Genomic DNA, 19,515 nt, shown 5'->3' on the forward strand with positions numbered 1-19,515 from the left:
CTCTTGAAGATGTTGACCAGACCACACACTAGAAGGTGAAGGGACGACGACGTTTCGGTCCGTCCTACACCATTCTCAAGTCGATCGACTTGAAAATGGTCCCCGGGGACAATGTCTGCCTTCCACCCGCCCCCCCCCCCCCCCCCCACAACACAGCTCTAACTTCTGGCTGAAAGAAACATCAGGCATAAGAAAACCTGCTCAAACGTCTCGACTTGCTCGGGAACCGAACCCGGATCCAATTGGTTGAGAGTGGACGATGCTAATCAAATGTTTAAAGCGCGTCCATGGATCAATTTATTTAAGTGAGTGAAGATGTAGATAAGGTGAGAGATGGAGGCAAGAGATGATGTGCAGAGTGATGAGCAAGGATGACCCCAGGTAGGCACTGAGGCACAGACTGTGTAAACCACCATCACATCATCACCACCCTTCTATATTAATTTAAGGATCCTTATGGCAACAGTGCCAGCCTGTGCCACACCTGTGCCAGGCTTGTGTGCCTGGGTTACCTCAGGTTACGCTCGCAGCTTTTACTACATCATTTTCTGCCTGGTGTGGTAAGTGGAGAGGTCGGGGCTGGCAGGTCTACCACACCTAGGGACTGTGCTCCTCACACGTGTGTTATAATGTTGACGTTAATACTGTCGTGATTTACTGTCTAACACGGCCTCCTAGGCCTAAAATGACATTTTACCACACCCCTAAACTACGATATGCTACATCATCTCGGTAGATAGGGTCCAAACGGGGGGAGAGAGAGAGAGAGAGAGAGAGAGAGAGAGAGAGAGAGAGAGAGAGAGAGAGAGAGAGAGAGAGAGAGAGAGAGAGAGAGAGAGAGAGGAGAGAGAGAGAGAGGGGGGAGGGAGGGAGGGAGGGAGGGAGGGAGGGAGGGAGGGAGGGAGGGAGGGAGGGAGGGAGAGAGGGAGAGAGGGAGAGAGGGAGAGAGGGAGAGAGGGAGAGAGGGAGGGAGGGAGAGAGAGGGAGGTATATTAATACATCTTTAGAAGGAATCTTTTGTATATTAATATTAATATACGAAAGTACTTAAGGAAATTCGTGTTTCAATTCTTCCTCCGTGGTCTGACACTGTCACATTTTTCATCACGTTAATTTTCGTGATTGACACACACACACACACACATATATATATATATATATATATATATATATATATATATATATATATATATATATATATATATATATATATTATTAGTCAATACGGAGAGGATAACGAGGAGGGTGGTGGGGGGGGGGGGAAGTGACACAGTCGGTGACTGGCCGCCTATTGGGTTACACATCTTACAATATGACGTCACTACTACGTCATCGGTATCATCAAACACCTCGTGTTAACATTACGTCATCGGTATCATGCATGCCGTGTCTATTTCAATATGTTTTGGGATGGAATGGAGGGGAAAGGGGGGGGGGGGTAGGGATGGTACCCAACTACTTGGACGGTAGGGGATTGAAGGTGGTTCTACCGTCCAGCCCAAGTGGTTGGACTCATTGTATGACAAACTCCAAAACTTGCTCCTCAAAGAGGTTACATTCACTACCCTCGTGCTGAAGGTGTCTTACATCTGCCGTATATTAATGTGCCTACCTAACACTGCCTCCTAACTTGGTGCGGGAGGCCAACACACACAGTCTCTCTTGTTTTATCTGGCAAGTTACTTACTTCATGTTGGACTACTTTATTGTATCTGGTTGTGGCTTCCACCATATCTTTCAGTCAGGAGTTTGTAACATCTGCTGATGTAGACTTGTCTAGATGTAAACTGTCAGCAGAACTATTCGCATACTTTACCTCATTACTGCCGCGAATCTTAGCCAAGTATCTAAAGTTAGCTTACTGTAGGTGCAGCCTGCACATGACTGTAAACCTGCCGCCCAGTTGGGTGGGTGTGGAGCACATGACTGTAAAGCTGCCGCCCAGTTGGGTGGGTGTGGAGCACATGACTGTAAAGCTGCCGCCCAGTTGGGTGGGTGTGGAGCACATGACTGTAAACCTGCCGCCCAGTTGGGTGGGTGTAGAGCAAGACTAGTAACTGTGTGACTCACCATAGATGTAAAGTGCCTTGTATAAGTGACTGTTGTGAGCCTCTTGTTGAATCACTTGTCATAAAGAGATTATTGGTATATGTATTTGTGTAAATGATTGCATATACACGTGTATGTAACGTTAACACTTGTGTGACTAGCTTTCAAAGAGTGTCACTTGCTTAACTAAACGAACTAATGGGGCCATTATGGCACTAACTAATGCCATTGAGGCCATTATGTGCCTCTATAACCCTTTCCACCACCTCCCCCGGGGTGGGTATGGGGTGCATAATAAAGACTGAGTGGGTTGGTGACCCTCCGTACAAAGCAGAAGCATTTCCTTATGTTTCTTGGGGTCATTCGTGCTCCCAGCCTCTGCCTTTATGTTATGTATATTGTCTCTGGTGGTGAAGGTGGAGCTGGGGAGGTGTACCTACCTCGGCTTACCGCTTTATCCTCACCATTTCCTCGACCAAGATACAATGTACAGCACATGGCATTTGAAAGCCTAAACAAGGTCTCTTAAAACAATTTACGCCGTTGAATGCGCACCTCGTGAAGAATCTGGGGACAGTCACGAAAGCACTTACGCAAACACGTACGAACCTGTTCATCTTTTCTCAATCTTTGGCGGCTTTGTTTACAATTATTAAACAGTTAATGAGCTCCGAAGCACCAAAAGGCTGTTTATAACAGTAACAACAGTTGAATGGGAAGTTTTCATGCTTGTAAACTGTTTAATAAATGTAACCAAAGCCGTCAAAGATTGAGGAAAGATGTACACGTTCGTAAGTGCTTGCGTAAGTGCTTTCGTGAATCTGGCCCCTGATCTAAGAGGTTCAAATTATGAGTTAATGGAACTCAGTCGCACACGGATTCAATTTCTTTCTTTATTATGCACCCCATACCCATCCCGGAGCAGAGAGAATATGATTACTATATCCCCCCCCCCTTCCCCGCTGAAGATCCATGTGTAGAAATGGTTATCAAATGCGTTCTCCAGATATTAAAAAGATATCTCTACCGGACGTATAAAAAAGCAACCATTTAAAAAAATTCCTCCCTTGTTGGTCTCGTGGCATACTATTAAAACAAAAGGTATGCTTTGTCTATTATGTTGTTATACGTGTGTCTTTCACTCCATGAGGGTCTGTCATCATGCAATTGAGTTCTTTGTGAGTCAAGTGGCCATGACTGGGCAGTGTGGTGGTGGTGTAGTGTAGTGCCAGAGGCTGCTGCTCTCTCCTCCACCGTGAGGCGTGTGTGTTGCTCAGCTGGGGTGCCACGCTCCTCTTAGTGCCTCACTCCTTACTCCTGGCTTACTTGGCTCTGCTCTTACTCGTGTCTGCGCACCCATCACAATCTATGCTATAATGCCATCCTGTAGGTGGCTCATTGGTTCCTTGTATCATCATCTTGCTAAAACTTAAATATATATACTGGTTGATACCTGGTTGATGGGGTTCTGAGAGTTCTTCTACTCTCCCAAGCCCGGCCCGAGGCCAGGCTTGACTTGTGAGAGTTTGATCCACCAGGCTGTTGCTTGGAGCGGCCCACAGGCCCACATACCCACCACAGCCCGGTTGGTCCGGCACTCCTTGGAGGAAACTATCTAGTTTCCTCTTGAAGATGTCCACGGTTGTTCCGGCAATATTTCTTATGGTCGCTGGGAGGGTGTTGAACAACCGCGGACCTCTGATGTTTATACAGTGTTCTCTGATTGTGCCTATGGCACCTCTGCTCTTCACTGGTTCTATTCTGCATTTTCTTCCATATCGTTCACTCCATTATGTTGTTATTTTACTGTGTAGATTTGGTACTTGGCCCTCCAGTATCTTCCACGTGTATATTATTTGGTATCTCTCTCGTCTCCTTTCTAGTGAGTACATTTGGAGAGCTTTGAGACGATCCCAATAATTTAGGTGCTTTATCGCGTCTATGCGTGCCGTATATGTTCTCTGTATTAACTCTATTTCCCAGAGGCAAGTCCCTGCGACCTTGGACCTGACCAGTTCCCGAGCCTCCCTTCTATAAGCCAGATGCAGACTACGTCGTGGACTGGACGCCCAAACGAGCCTCAGCAGCAGTACCCACCAATACCAGAGACGCCGACATGCGTACAGAACATTTACTTCCAGGTCATCACTGTCTATGCCGACAGTTGCGAAACGAGATCACAACTTGTTCCTTAGAACAGTGAACGAGCTTCTGGAAGCAAATGGCATTGAGCCTGTACTGGCACCAGTAACTGAATATGGAATTGCAGCCACCCAGACCGAAGTCCCACGACTGACGACGACAACGACAACTGTGGACATCCAAATGGACGCTCCAAGGACGACAACTACGGGCACCCAGACGACGCCGAGAGCGGTACACAACACAAAGAAAGCAGGAATACTGGCGGCACAGGACTAAGAGGACTACGTATCTTCAGACGAACATGTAGACTTTGAGGATATCTCCGGCGAAGATGAGCATGGCTCCGAAGATGGTCTCGACGGCCCTCATCAGGTACGTACGCCCAAGTTTGAGGGTCACGATGCACCTGGCATTTGACACAACCACGGGTTGATACACTGCTTTCAGGAATGAACAGATGATCAATATCGACTTGCCACGGAATATCGTAAAGAGCAGAGGTGCCATAGGCACAATCAGAGAACACTGTATAAACATCAGAGGTCCGCGGTTGTTCAACGTCCTCCCAGCGAGCATCAGAAATATTGCCGGAACAACCGTGGACATCTTCCAGAGAAAATTAGATTTATTCCTCCAAGGAGTGCCGGACCAACCGGGCTGTGGGCCTTCGGGCCGCTCCAAGCAACAGCCTAATGGACTGACTTGACTCTCACAAGTCAAGCCTGGCCTCGGGCCGGCCTTGGGGAGTAGAAGAACTCTAAGAACCCCATCAACCAGGTATCAACCAGGTATCGTCGAGGATCTCCCACGATAGCCTACACCGTCGCCTGTGGACACCCGTGTACACACACGAAGCCATAACAAGAAACCAAAGAACAGGGAAAAATACGGCCCTCTTGGCGCCCTCCTCCCCCACCCCCCAGTACTTGTGCGGTGTGACTGATTCTGCTGTCTGTCCAAAAATCCTGGCCCTTGAGCCCTGGCTCTGCTCTCTGTGACGCCGGAGCTTCCTCTCCACACTATACTGCAGACTCTCCCACTCTCCAGACACCATTCATCCACAGATCAACAGTACCAGCTACTGGTAATGGCTTCAAACAGCCGCCACTTACGGGCTATTCATGCCCGTCCCACCTCTGGGGTGACTTAATCTTTATCAATCATTTTTTTATACACAAGTGTTTATACACTAAGTGGTCAACTTAGGTCAATATCATGATGATTTCCAAAGTTACTGCAAGGAAATTCAAAATATATAGTTCTTATAAGGCTATATTACAATACTATTACTATATTATAAGGCTATATTAATTAATAATTCCGTTGTCGGAGACAGGAGCCTGTACTTAGAATTGTAACATAGTTTCCCTACTGACCTTCCCCAGGATGCAATCCCACAACAGTCTAGTTCTTTGGTATATATATTTACTACCAGGTGAACAGGTCAATCAGGTGAAGGGAATCTTGCCCAACTATTTCTGTCCCACACGGTGATCGAACCCGGGATCCCCGATTGTGAACCGAGAACCTAAACCACTGTACTCGAATATTTTAAATTCCAAGTCCATACAATGGTGCGTTCTGGAGATAGCAAGCCATCGGTGTTACGGGCTGCGCGAAGGATGCTTCCACAAGACTGTACACGCAGCAGACACAGCACACCGGCCCGTCCTGGGAGGGCCTTTGGAGGACGTGCCCGTCCTGGGGGGGCCTTGGGAGGACCTGCCCGTCCTAGGACCCAAAGCAGAAAACGGGACCTTACGTCACTTTCGGCAGCCGCTTCCATTTTCTAGTATGACCATTTTTGGCCTTCAGTAACGCCTACGAGCGTAATGCGACGTTCTTCGTAAGAGGACAGGTTGAATACCCAGCCAGAGGCTTTAAGGCAACACCAACCCCAACTGAGAGGTTTGTGGTACAAGGACAGATTCTGAGAGAAAATTATGTACTCACCTAGTTTTACCATCAAATTGTGCTTGCAGGGGTTGAGCTTTGTCTCTTTGGTCCCGCCTCTCAACTCTCAATCAACTGATGTACAGGTTCCTGAGCCTACTGGGCTCTATCATATCTACACTTGAAACTGTGTATGGAGTCAGCCTCCACCACATCACTGCCTAATGCATTCCATTTGTCAACCACTCTGACACTAAAAAAGTTCTTTCTTATATCTTTGTGGCTCATTCCAGCCGCTCCACATTCCACCCCACACATTGTGTGTGGGTGGGTGTGTGCGCAATAAAGAGGCGGCCAAGACAGGCACAAGTATAAATATCCTGAAAAAAGTAAACTGGAAATATTTGCATATTCTATGCACAAGGAATATGCAAATATGATAAATTAGGTACAAAATGCACTTTTCTGCATCCTCATAAATGCAGGAAGATGTTGGCGAGGGGTACATGCCAGTTTTGGGACGGAGTGCAGATACTTCCACCCTAAACTTTGTACATTTTCAATTAGGGACAAAAAAAAATTTACAATCTTCAGTGCCCGGAATTCCACGTGAGAGGTACACAGCGTTATAGACGGGAAGATCAATATGACACTACTGGAAATTTTTTAGAGGAAGGCAGAAACAAAGTAGAACATATAAGAGAGAGAAACAGTCAGATAGAACCACTACAGGATTACAGAGGGGAAGGGAGATACCCACAAGACTGGAATACAAATTATCAACAAGCACACAGGTACTACACCACACAACACCCGCACTATTACCAGAACTGGACGAACCACTGCCAAAACAACCCTGGACCTGGGTGGAGAGGGGGGGGGGAACTACCAAAGAAGTGACACACAATAGGGGAAATCATTTATATTTGCAAACATACAAGGCCTAAAATCAAAATCAAGAAATAAAGTTCATAAATGGACTTCTGATAGAATCGAACTCAATATTTGGTGCATTTACAGAAACCCACACAAAAGACTACATGGATAGTGATATCTGGATCCCAAATTATAATCTATATAGATGTGACAGAGTAATTATGTCAAGTGGAGGAGAAAATCTGTATATTAAAGAGGAGCTGGCATGCACAGAGCTCCTGAACTCGACCAATGAGGTGGTAGCGGTACTTGGAATCAAGTTTGAAAATATAAATCTAATTATTATTTTAATATACAAACCGCCAGATGCAACAGTTGAGGAATTCACTGAACAGATCCACAAAATAGAGAATATCCTTGATAACCTAGCAAACCCAGTACCAGATATCATCTTCCTTGGAGACTTCAATCTACCCAGTTTACAATGGAGAATAGTAAACAATAACATTATAGCAGGAAGTCAACCTGGAAATAACCAACCACAGGTCAGAGAACTACTGAGATTCTGTGACAAATTCTCGCTCAGTCAGCAGACTACAGAACCAACTAGGAACGAAAACACGCTGGACCTGATATTCACGAACAATGATGAGCTAATCAGAGACATTACTGTCTCAGACACTACGTACTCGGACCACAAGATCATTGAAGTGCAAACTAACATTAATAACGGTAGTAGGCCCAAGAGAAACAAGCGGGAATGGATATTCTATAAATTCAGTTTTAATAATAAAAGGATAGACTGGGAGAAAATAAACAGGGAACTAGCAAACATTCAATGGAAAAATGTTCTAAGTAACAAAACTCCTTCATAAGGAATATAAAGTCTGTCTGAAACATGTTCCTTTGAGGAAAGCCAGAAAGAGGTCCAATGTAGAATGAGAACGCAGACGACACTCCAAAAGAAGGAAAAAAATAATGGAAATGCTGAAGCAGACTCGACTTTCCATACAAATTAGGAATAATTTAAACAGGGAGATTGAAGGAATCGAGCAGAAACTGAAACACTCGTATCAGACTGAAGAAAGGCAACTAGAACAGAAAGCAGTTCAAGAAATAAAGAAAAAACAAAAATATTTCTTCACATATGCAAAATCAAAAGCAAAAACCACTGCCAGTATTGGACCTATTCGTACGAGTGAAGGTTCATACACTGAGGATGACAAAGAAATTAGTGAAACCCTAAAAAAAGCAGTATGAGGACATGTTTAGCACTCTAATAAACAACATGAAAGTGGAAGATCCTGACAACTTTATGCATGATATCCAAACCCTCTGTAAATATAACTGATATCAACACGAGCCTGACAGATTTTGAAAGAAAAATTGACAACATGCCCATGCACTCAGCCCCGGATCCAGACTCATGGAATTCAATATTTATAAAGAAATGCAAAGTGCCAGTAGCACAGGCACTCAGTATAGTGTGGAGGAAGAGCTTGGACACGGGGAAGATACCAGATGCGCTTAAAGCAGCAGACATTGCTCCTCTACACAAGGGAAGTAGCAAAGCATTGGCAAAGAATTATAGATCAGTTGCACTAACATCCCACATAATAAAAGTATTTGAGAGTGATCAGGAGTCGGGTCACCAGTTTCATGGAGACCAATGACCTTCACAATCCAGGCCAACATGGATTTAGAGCAGGAAGATCATGCCTCTCACAGCTACTTGACCATTACGACAAAGTCACTGAGGCATTAGAAGAAAAACAGAATGCTGATGTGATATACACGGACTTCACAAAGGTATTCGATAAATGTGACCATGGCGTGATAGCACACAAAATGAGGTCAATGGGAATAACTGGTAAAGTAGGACGCTGGATACTTAGTTTTTTTGTCGAACAGAACACAAAGAGTAACAGTCAACCATAAACCATAAGTTCTGTACCTCAAGGTACAGTCCTTGCACCGCTGCTTTTCCTTATTCTCATACCAGATATAGACTCAAATACAAGTCACAGCTTCGTATCATCCTTTGCAGATGACATAAAAATCAGTATGAAAATTACCTCGGCTGAGCACATTGAAAAACTTCAAGCTGATATTAATAAAGTTTTCGACTGGGCTGCAGAAAATAACATGATGTTTAACAGCGATAAATTCCAGGTACTCAGGTACGGTAAAAATGAGAACCTTAAACATAATACAGGGTACAAAATACAATAAAATAAGCCCATAGTAGGAAAGCAACATGTAAAGGATTTGGGAATAATGATGTCTGACGACCTAACGTTTAGGGAGCATAACCAAGCAAATATTGCGTCAGCCAGAAAAATGATAGGTTGGATTACGAGAACTTTCAAATCCAGGGATCCCACCACAATGGTTGTACTCTTCAAATCAGTTGTGCTTTCCCGTCTTGAGTACTGCTCAGTACTCACTTCCCCCTTCAGAGCAGGAAAGATTGCAGAAACAGAGGGAATACAGAGCACCTATACGGCACGCATAGACGCGATAAAACACCTAAATTATTGGGATCGTCTCAAAGCCCTCCAAATATACTCACTAGAAAGAAGACGAGAGAGATATCAAATAATATACACGTGGATATTATTCGGTACTGGAGGGCCAAGTACCAAATCTGCACAGTAAAATAACAACGTACTGGAGTGAACGATATGGAAGAAAATGCAGAATAGAACCAGTGAAGAGCAGAGGTGCCATAGGCACAATCAGAGAACACTGTATAAACATCAGAGGTCCGCGGTTGTTCAACACACTCCCAGCGAGCATAAGAAATATTGCCGGAACAACTTTGGACATCTTCAAGAGGAAACTATATAGTTTTCTCCAAGGAGTGCCGGACCAACCGGGCTGTGGTGGATATGTGGGCCTGCGGGCCGCTCCAAGCAACAGCCTGGTGGACCAAACTCTCACAAGTCAAGCCTGGCCTCGGGCCGGGCTTGGGGAGTAGAAGAACTCCCAGAACCCCATCAAGCAGGTATGAAGCAGAGTTCAACCCCCGCTAGCACAACTAGGTGAATACAGGAATGTAAGGAAAGCTGTGCTTGTGTGTGAGAGTAAAGAAGTGGAATGATATTACTGGGAAGATGGTTGAGACAAGCAGCAAGGTGGGTTGGTCGATATTGCATCAGACAACACACCTAGAAAAGCAGGGGCCCAGGAACTATAGGCCAACCATTCCAAGACAAGAGCACAGTAGGCGGGGAGGCAGGAGGAGGAGGCAGCAGTGTGACAGTGACCAACACCCAACACTTCCGCTGTGTGATATTCTAGGAAGCAGGCAGCCGCCGCCGCCGCCGCCGCCAAGGGCAGGCGGTGAACACTGGCCTCAGTAAGCCATTAAGGCACCATTGTGCCCATTAACCTCTCCCAACCACATCTAGACCAACACTTTCCTCCTTCCCTCTAACACAACTATACACAATTATAAAGTATATTTCACATTCATTACTCACTTCTCTACACAAGTATTTTATTACATTATAAACTAACTAGCTTAACAGTGTTGTGTCTATGAACAACCCAAGAAAAATAATAACAAAATTCAATAAAATTTAATAAACCGGAGACGAAGTGAATGTATAGTGAGTGATGGACACCGTCTTGATCATCTGAGACATGTACACAAATGTGTACAATAATATATATATATATCCAACATATTTGAGTTAGGAAAACATTATTCGTCTATATTTTTGTTCTTGAAGAGATTCCTTCCACTTTACATTCACAAAATAAAAACGTTTATGGGGTTAAATGTAAATCTTATCTGATAAAGTGTTCACTTGAGACAGTTAAGTAAGTCGGAGCTGCGTGTGGATACAAGTGACAGCATGGACAACCCAGCGGGTTTTCTTCCTATTGGGGAGTGTGGTACATACAGCTATGGCGGCGGTGTGTTCACTCTCAGAATGAGTGACGCTGCTCAGTAAACTCGCCCTTTGGGGCCCAAATTGACACTAACTGTGCCATGTATCACGGTGCTACTACTATGTAAAGGCCATATATGTGTGGGTGGGGCCATATATGTGCTGCTGCTACTACTATGTAAAGGCCATATATGTGTGGGTGGGGCCACATATGTGCTGCTACTACTATGTAAAGGCCATATATGTGTGGGTGGGGCCACATATGTGCTGCTACTACTATGTAAAGGCCATATATGTGTGGGTGGGGCCACATATGTGCTGCTACTACTATGTAAAGGCCATATATGTGTGGGTGGGGCCACATATGTGCTGCTACTACTATGTAAAGGCCATATATGTGTGGGTGGGGCCACATATGTGCTGCTACTACTATGTAAAGGCCATATATGTGTGGGTGGGGCCACATATGTGCTGCTACTACTATGTAAAGGCCATATATGTGTGGGTGGGGCCACATATGTGCTGCTACTACTATATAAAGGCCATATATGTGTGGGTGGGGCCACATATGTGCTGCTACTACTATGTAAAGACCATATATGTGTGGGTGGGGCCACATATGTGCTGCTACTACTATGTAAAGGCCATATATGTGTGGGTGGGGCCACATATGTGCTGCTACTACTATATAAAGGCCATATATGTGTGGGTGGGGCCATATATGTGCTGCTACTACTATATAAAGACCATATATGTGTGGGTGGGGCCACATATGTGCTGCTACTACTATGTAAAGGCCATATATGTGTGGGTGGGGCCACATATGTGCTGCTACTACTATGTAAAGGCCATATATGTGTGGATGGTCCACCACAACCAGCCAGCTGCCAGAGGGTGATGTTGCTCACCGTAGGCCTACCTCACCCTGCATGAGGCACTTGTATATAATTATTGTAGTGCTCACAGGCCTGGGTGCTCACAGGCCTGGGTGCTCACAGGCCTGGGTGCTCACAGCCATGTCTGGCTGCCTTGTCATACTGCAAGAATTACACGGTACACATCATGAGTACCTACATCAAGAGTACACATATATAGTACCTATTGGTACAGTACTTATATCACTTTATCTAATACCCCCACCCACCCATCCCCCATCATCTAGGTATGGGTCCTCTGCCGCCCACGGGATGGGTATGGGGTCCACTACCGCCCACGGGATGGGTATGGGGTCCACTACCGCCCACGGGATGGGTATGGGGTCCACTACCGCCCACGGGATGGGTATGGGGTCCACTACCGCCCACGGGATGGGTATGGGGTCCACTACCGCCCACGGGATGAGTATGGGGTCCACTACCGCCCACGGGATGGGTATGGGGTCCACTACCGCCCACGGGATGAGTATGGGGTCCACATTCACCCACGGGATGGGTATGGGTTGAGTACACACAGCAACAGGTGTGACAGCGTCCGCCGGACCCCAGCGCCCGCAGGACCCCAGCACCCCCAGGACCCCAGGACCCCAGCCATGGGGTCCATAATGAACTAATAACACCAACTACACTAGGCTTGACGTATAGACTGGTCAGGTAAGAGCATACCGACCCATCACTCACTGACCAACTAACACACAACTGATGACAACGGAAATTATCGTCTTGTACACCTGGACATACTGAGAGTGAGAACTAAAGCGTAATATGTTGTGAGGTGAGTGGTGTTGGCACTGGTATTATGGTGCCACGTGAGGATGAGGCTCGCTGAGTGGCCCACATGGCACCCCCCCCACCCCCACGCTGACTGAGTGGCCCCACAATGAGCTTATTCATCAGTATCAAGTGGTCTAAGATGAACCAGATCAACAGTGTTGTGGTGGGCGCCACACCGTGCCCACTCCCGCCTCCCTCTCCACCGCTGGTATACCCTCGTCTCACCGGGCCGCATTTACGCACACCATCTAGTGAACAATACGTGTGGAGTGTAGTGGTGGTGGTGGTGGCAGACGGCGCCCTGCACCAAGTGCTTGTGACATGTTGTGTGTGTGTGTGTGTGTGTAGTGACAAGTGGACTACTGCCAACACTTGGGCCTCGCCAACACACTAACAACACTTCCTCCACTCTCCCTTCACGCTAACTTAATGAACTTCAACAAAAACATAGATAACTAGATCTAAATTGAAGACATTCCAATCGGCCCAATCAAAGGTATCTGCCAACTTTCATGTCTGGGAACACTGTACAAGCGCTCACTTCAGCACTTTACCTATAAACAGTAAGTAACCCAAGCAAGGCTGCTCGGCCTATAATACCAGACCTCACTCATACAACTATTATACATGTGGTGCTATATTGGAGTACACTCTAGAGGTGACATATTGGTTGTGTGTGAGTGTGGCGGAGGAGGCAAAGGTTGTCACACTGGCTTCACTACCTCAAGGGGCTCATACCACTTTATGTCTCCACACAACCTTGTGACAAATGTTGCCATTGGTCTCAAGTGTGTCAGTGAATTACAAGTGTGAGACACGCGGGTGATACTTGCTGCCCAGAGTGTAATGTTACACCCTAGTGTGGGGCGGGGCGACCCTACCACCACCCTCATACTGACCCTCACACACCACCACCATCATACTGACCCACGATTGTCAGCTGACACTCCACCACCACCACCATCATACTGACCCACCATTGTTAGCTGACACTCCACCACCACCACCATCATACTGACCCACCATTGTTAGCTGACACTCCACCACCACCACCATCATACTGACCCACCATTGTTAGCTGACACTCCACCACCATCATACTGACCCACCATTGTTAGCTGACACCTGGTTGATGGGGTTCTGGGAGTTCTTCTACTCTCCAAGCCCGGCCCAAATAATATACACCTGGAAGATACTGGAGGGCCAGGTCCCAAATCTACACAGTAAAATAACAACATAATGGAGTGAACGATATGGAACAAAATGCAGAATAGAACCAGTGAAGAGCAGAGGTGCCATAGGCACAATCAGAGAACACTGTATAAACATCAGAGGTCCGCAGTTGTTCAACTTCCTACCAGCGAGCATGAGAAATATTGCCGGAACAACCGTGGACATCTTCAAGAGGAAACTAGATTTATTCCTCCAAGGAGTGCCGGACCAACCGGGCTGTGGTGGGTATGTGGGCCTGCGGGCCGCTCCAAGCAACAGCCTAGTGGACCAAAAAGCCTGGCCTCGGGCCGGGCTTGGGGAGTAGAACTCCCAGAACCCCATCAACCAGCTATTGACCAGACCCAAGGCCAGGCTTGACTTGTGAGAGTTTGGTCCACCAGGCTGTTGGTACCTGGTACTTGGCCCTCCAGTATCTTCCAGGTGTATAGTGTAGACATACCACCACCACCCTCATACTGACCCCCCCTCCCCCCCACCTTATAACACTACCGCTCTAAACGCTCAACTTTATGCTTCACCACATCCCTCCCCCCCCTGTGTGTACCACCACACACCTGACCCACCACCACCACTCAACCAGTGCTCCTTCACGTGCAACCCGTTCTCGCACTTTCTTACAGTCAATATTGACTTATTAAATAAGTGCATATGTGACATATTAATTTATTGTGACTATTTTAGTTTACCTTGAAAAGCTTCATAGAAAACACCGACCTTACCTAACCTTCTTAGTATGTTAAGATAAGCATCTTATTGCTTCGTAATTACATTTATTACCTAACCTATACCTATAATAGGTTAAGTAATAATTGTAATTACGAAGCAATAAGATGCTTATCTTAACATACTAAGAAGGTTAGGTAAGGTCGGTGTTTTCTATGAAGCTTTTCAAGGTAAACTAGCATGTTTAGTATGTCACGTTTGCACGTATTTATTAAGTCAATATTGACTATACGAAAGTGCGAGAACGGGTTGTACACACCTGACCCACCTTCACCACCACCACCACTCAACACGTGCTCCTTCACACACCTGACCCACCACCACCACCACCACCACCACTCAACACGTGCTCCTTCACACACCTGACCCACCACCACCACCACACACCTGACCCACCACCACCACTCAACCAGTGCTCCTTTACACACCTGACCCACCACCACCACCACACACACCAAGCGGGTCACGTTGCCCCCATCATATACAAGTATATCAATGCCAGGTATGTGATATATACAGAAGAGCCGCCTCAGCACTCACATGTGTCTTGTTTCATACCTGCCTCGCGCCTCCACACCATCCACTATGTCGTAGAGACGAGAGAGGAGAGTAGGGCGGGAGTCAGTACCTTAGACAACCAACGGTTAAGGAGGTGGGGTCCAAGAGCTAACAGTTCCCTCCTGCAGGCACAAATAGTAAGTACAGAAATACATCACACACACACACGCCACTGTACACATACACCACACACACACCCACGCTCACGCCACTGTACACATACACCACACACACCACTGTACACATACACCACACACACCACTGTACACATACACCACACACACACCCACGCCTACGCCACTGTACACATACACCACACACACCACTGTACACATACACCACACACACACACACGCTCACGCCACTGTACACATACACCACACACACACACACACACCACTGTACACATACACCACACACACACACACGCTCACGCCACTGTACACATACACCACACACACCACTGTACACATACACCACACACACGCCACTGTGTATATACACCACACAACATCCTGAAGAGAATAGAAGAGTTGGCCACTGTGACAAGACTGTAATACACGGTCCTCACGGGACAGATGAAGCATGGAGAGCAACATCTCTGGACGCTAAAGGTGAAGGCGAGAGTGGGAAAGTAGGGCAAGGAGCAGGGTAAGTATAGAGGCAAGGGGAGGACAGGTCTATCTGCAGGAGGTGCCATGGAAGGAGAGTCAGCACAAGCAACACAACAGGTCGTGCCTCTCAGGCGGGAAATGGACAAAAGGAGAACGGTAATCTCATGCTTCAGTAGACACAGTTAGGAGGAAAAGTAGAAGACAGAAAAGGCATGGGAAGAAAGTAGAGAGCCTTGGGTACAGGAGTAAATAGGAAGGCACTAAACACGTCCAGGAAAGAATACACACGGATCACCAGCAGTTTGAGAGTGACACTACAACAAAAGCTGAGCTAACCTAAGTTGTTGCACAGTAATATACGGAGGAAACAACGCTACGAGACCATGTGATGAGACGGCAGGCACAGGGAAAATGACAAAGAAGTGTGTGTGTGGAACTCAGTAAGAGGTTCCTGGAGGTCTTTAAACCAGACCCTGGTTGGTGTCATAACAAGGGTGACAAGAGACGACCAGAAATAACACTCAACAGAACTGTAGTTAATATAATGTTTATTGTAATGTTATTGTAAAGGGGTAAACAGATACCTGCAGAAATTGGATGTAACAAAAGCAGCAGATCAGACCAATATCACCCTTGAGTACTGAGGGAACCTGCAGCGTGTTGTGTTACCTGTTTACTACACTGTTTAACATTACACACACACATGAGAGCTGCCGGAAACCTGGAAAAAGGCTAATGTAGTTCCAATATTCAAGACAGGGAACAGATATGAAGCACAAATGAAATTACAAACCAGTGTCATTAACATGCAGTCCATGCAAGAGTCTAGAAAAAAATATTAGAAAAGGTATTGTAGAATATTTGGGGAAAGAGTAAACCTTACAGAATGGCTTCAGGGAGGAGAAATCATGCTCAACTTGATTCAATTCTCGGACATGGTCACCAAGACAAGGAGGAAGGAGAGGCAGACTACATCTTCCTACACTCCCAAAAACCTTTGTATACACTTCCTGACAGAGCACTATAATACACAAGATGGAGAGACACGAGAAGATAACATGAAAGGCACTGGACTGGGTACCAGAGTACCTAACCAACAGCAAACAAAGGGTCATAGTTAGGAGCATAAGTCTGGCAGGAAAGAAGTGAGAAACGGTGTTAACAGGGCTCTATCCTAGGGCCACTACTGTCTTTAATTTATGCTCGTGACCACGTAGAGGGAATGAACTCATACGAGTCATATTGGTAAACGTTTGCAGGTAGTACAAATTTAGTGAGGAGAGTAAGAGATGAAGAGGACTGTTAGGTGTTGCAAGAAGACCTTAACAAACTTCAGGAGTGGGCAGATAATTGATTGCTGGAATACAATCCAAATACAGTAGGTACAAAGTAATGAAAACGGGTAAGGGAGATAAGAGGCCTGTATTTAACTACCAGAAGTAGAAGGTAATTACAAATATAAAATGCCTGGGAGTTGACCCAATCCCATCACTAACACCAGAAGCTCATGTGAACACGGTAACATCAGCAGCATATGAGAAGTTACCAAACATAAGAACGACATTTAAGAATCTAAACAAGGAGACATTGAAGTACACACACGTACACACACACACACTACCTTTCTTGTTGTACAGCTGTGTGAGAACATTACTAGAGTAAGCAGGTCCAGCATGAAACCCGCACCTTGTGAAGCATAATAAGAAACTTGAGAAAGTTAAGAGGTTTACACCTAGATTAGTACCAGGATTGAGAGACCTCAAGTACGAGTGACAGGTTGAGAGAACTCACCCTCACAACCTTAAGAGGAAATAACAAGGGAAGAGATATGATAACTACGTACAAGATCTTGAGACGATTAGATAAAGTGGATAATAGAAGCCAATTTAAATTAGAATACGATAGCACAAGTGGACGTGGGTGGAAGGTGGACCTGCAGTTGACTCGAAGAGATGATAAGAAGTTGTGTTTCCCTGTACAGAAGGTCGCCATGCGCAATACACGAGAAGAACACGTTGTTGCTAATTCCATCCACAACTTTTAACAGAAATATGATGAAAACGTTAATGTTGAGAGAGGTAATTATCGCGCCAGGTATAAAGGGCTTAGACACGGGGCATAAGGCGCTAGATCTCACTCTCCCATAGTCACCCAGAGGTAGGTCCACCACACCCACTCCCCCGTAGTCACCCAGAGGTCCACCACACCCACTCCCCCGTAGTCACCCAGAGGTAGGCCCACCACACCCACTCCCCCGTAGTCACCCACAGGTAGGCCCACCACACCCACTCCATCTTGAAATCATTTCTTCTTGAGATGATTTCGGGGCTTAGCGTCCCCGCGGCCCGGTCCTCGACCAGGCCTCCTTTTTGTTACACCCCCCCCCCCTTCCCCAGGAAGCAGCCCGTAGCAGCTGACTAACTCCCAGGTACCTATTGACTGCTAGGTAACAGGGGCATCAGGGGTGAAAGAAACATCTTGCCCATTTGTCTCTGCCTCCACTGGGGGATCGAACCCGGAATCTCAGGACTGGGAATCCGAAGCGCTGTCCAGGCAGCTGTCCGCCACATAAATACGCCAGGCGAAGAAGACACCAACTCCGGAGGTTACGGACGCCTCACACCAGGAAATGTTAGGCGGAGCTCCACCGTCGCCCCACACATACGACACCTTCCTGGTGGAGGCCGCCCCACACATACGACACCTTCCTGGTGGAGGCCGCCTCACACATACGACACCTTCCTGGTGGAGGCCGCCTCACACATACGACACCTTCCTGGTGGAGGCCGCCCCACACATACGACACCTTCCTGGTGGAGGCCGCCCCACACATACGACACCTTCCTGGTGGAGGCCGCCTCACCAAACACAACGACAGCGCGGCTCACCCAAAGTATCAGGCAAAGAAAAAACGGAAAACCTAGAGGTCTACACTAACCCACCAGCTCCATAACTGGTTGAAACCCACCATGAAGACCCCAGCCATCGCCAGATCTCTAGTATCAGCTAGTGATACAGATAATGGCTCCAAAGAGCCTCCACTTACGGGCTCGACGTAGCCCGTGCTACTGGAACTTCTTGTTCCGAGTAGCTGAATCTAAAACAACAACAACGACAGCCTCTGCCACGCAAATACACACCACAAAAATATACTACACACCCACATCGCCACAAATACATCTCCACACCCACTCCATCACACTCTACAACACACACGGCCACACACACACACACACACACACACACACACACACACACACACACACACACACACACACAGGGGTGTAGTGTCAATATTGGTGCCGGAGCTCTGGTGGGCCTGACAAAAGCCTATCATTTCGTATCCTATTTCTATGTAAGTCACATGATTAAGTATTTCGTGTTTGTACTCACTAATTATCATAAAACATAATTATCAAACAAATAAAAAACCATCAATCACGTATTTATCAATTTAAGAAGGTAAAACACTTAGTGCTCACAAAATACACAAAAGTGAGAAGTTTGTCAATAGTTTCCAGGAAGAGTGAGATGTTTGGGGCGGGTGAGAGGCAGCTCTTGTGGTGTCGTCGTCTGGCGACCTGTGGCACCGCACACATCATATGTGGCACATGGCTCAGGATGCCACTCAGCTAGCAGGAGGTCCATGTAGTGTAACACACATAAGTGCACATGCATGATTTATGAGCATTCTTGAGCGTGTTGCTGTTGTTGTTATGAGGTTCGTGTGAGTGACTCCCCTCTCACACTCACCAGTACTAATAGGAATAACTTGTAAACAGCTCAGTAATGGGTGTAATTTTACACGCATTAAAT

General features: G+C 46.4%; 2 protein-coding genes across 9 annotated transcripts in view; one reads left to right on the forward strand and one right to left on the reverse strand.

Moving 5' to 3' along the window:
- Positions 1 to 19,515, reverse strand: part of Fancd2 — a 123,248-nt gene that overhangs the window by 68,892 nt on the left and 34,841 nt on the right. The gene's annotated exons all lie outside the window — the stretch shown is intronic.
- LOC123763995 (uncharacterized) overlaps positions 12,671 to 19,515 on the forward strand; it is a 26,027-nt gene continuing 19,182 nt past the window's right edge. The window contains exons 1-2 of one of the 5 annotated variants that reach the window (XM_045751419.2): positions 12,861 to 13,134; positions 19,214 to 19,341. The gene's annotated coding sequence lies outside the window, so the exon portion shown is untranslated. Of the gene's footprint in view, positions 12,780 to 12,860; positions 13,135 to 15,121; positions 15,223 to 19,213; positions 19,342 to 19,515 lie in introns of those variants that run through there. The other 4 variants (XM_045751420.2, XM_045751418.2, XM_045751417.2 and 1 more) reach the window with 4 other exon arrangements.

This window comes from Procambarus clarkii, chromosome 23 (assembly GCF_040958095.1).
Source record: "Procambarus clarkii isolate CNS0578487 chromosome 23, FALCON_Pclarkii_2.0, whole genome shotgun sequence".
Lineage (NCBI taxonomy): Eukaryota > Metazoa > Arthropoda > Malacostraca > Decapoda > Cambaridae > Procambarus > Procambarus clarkii.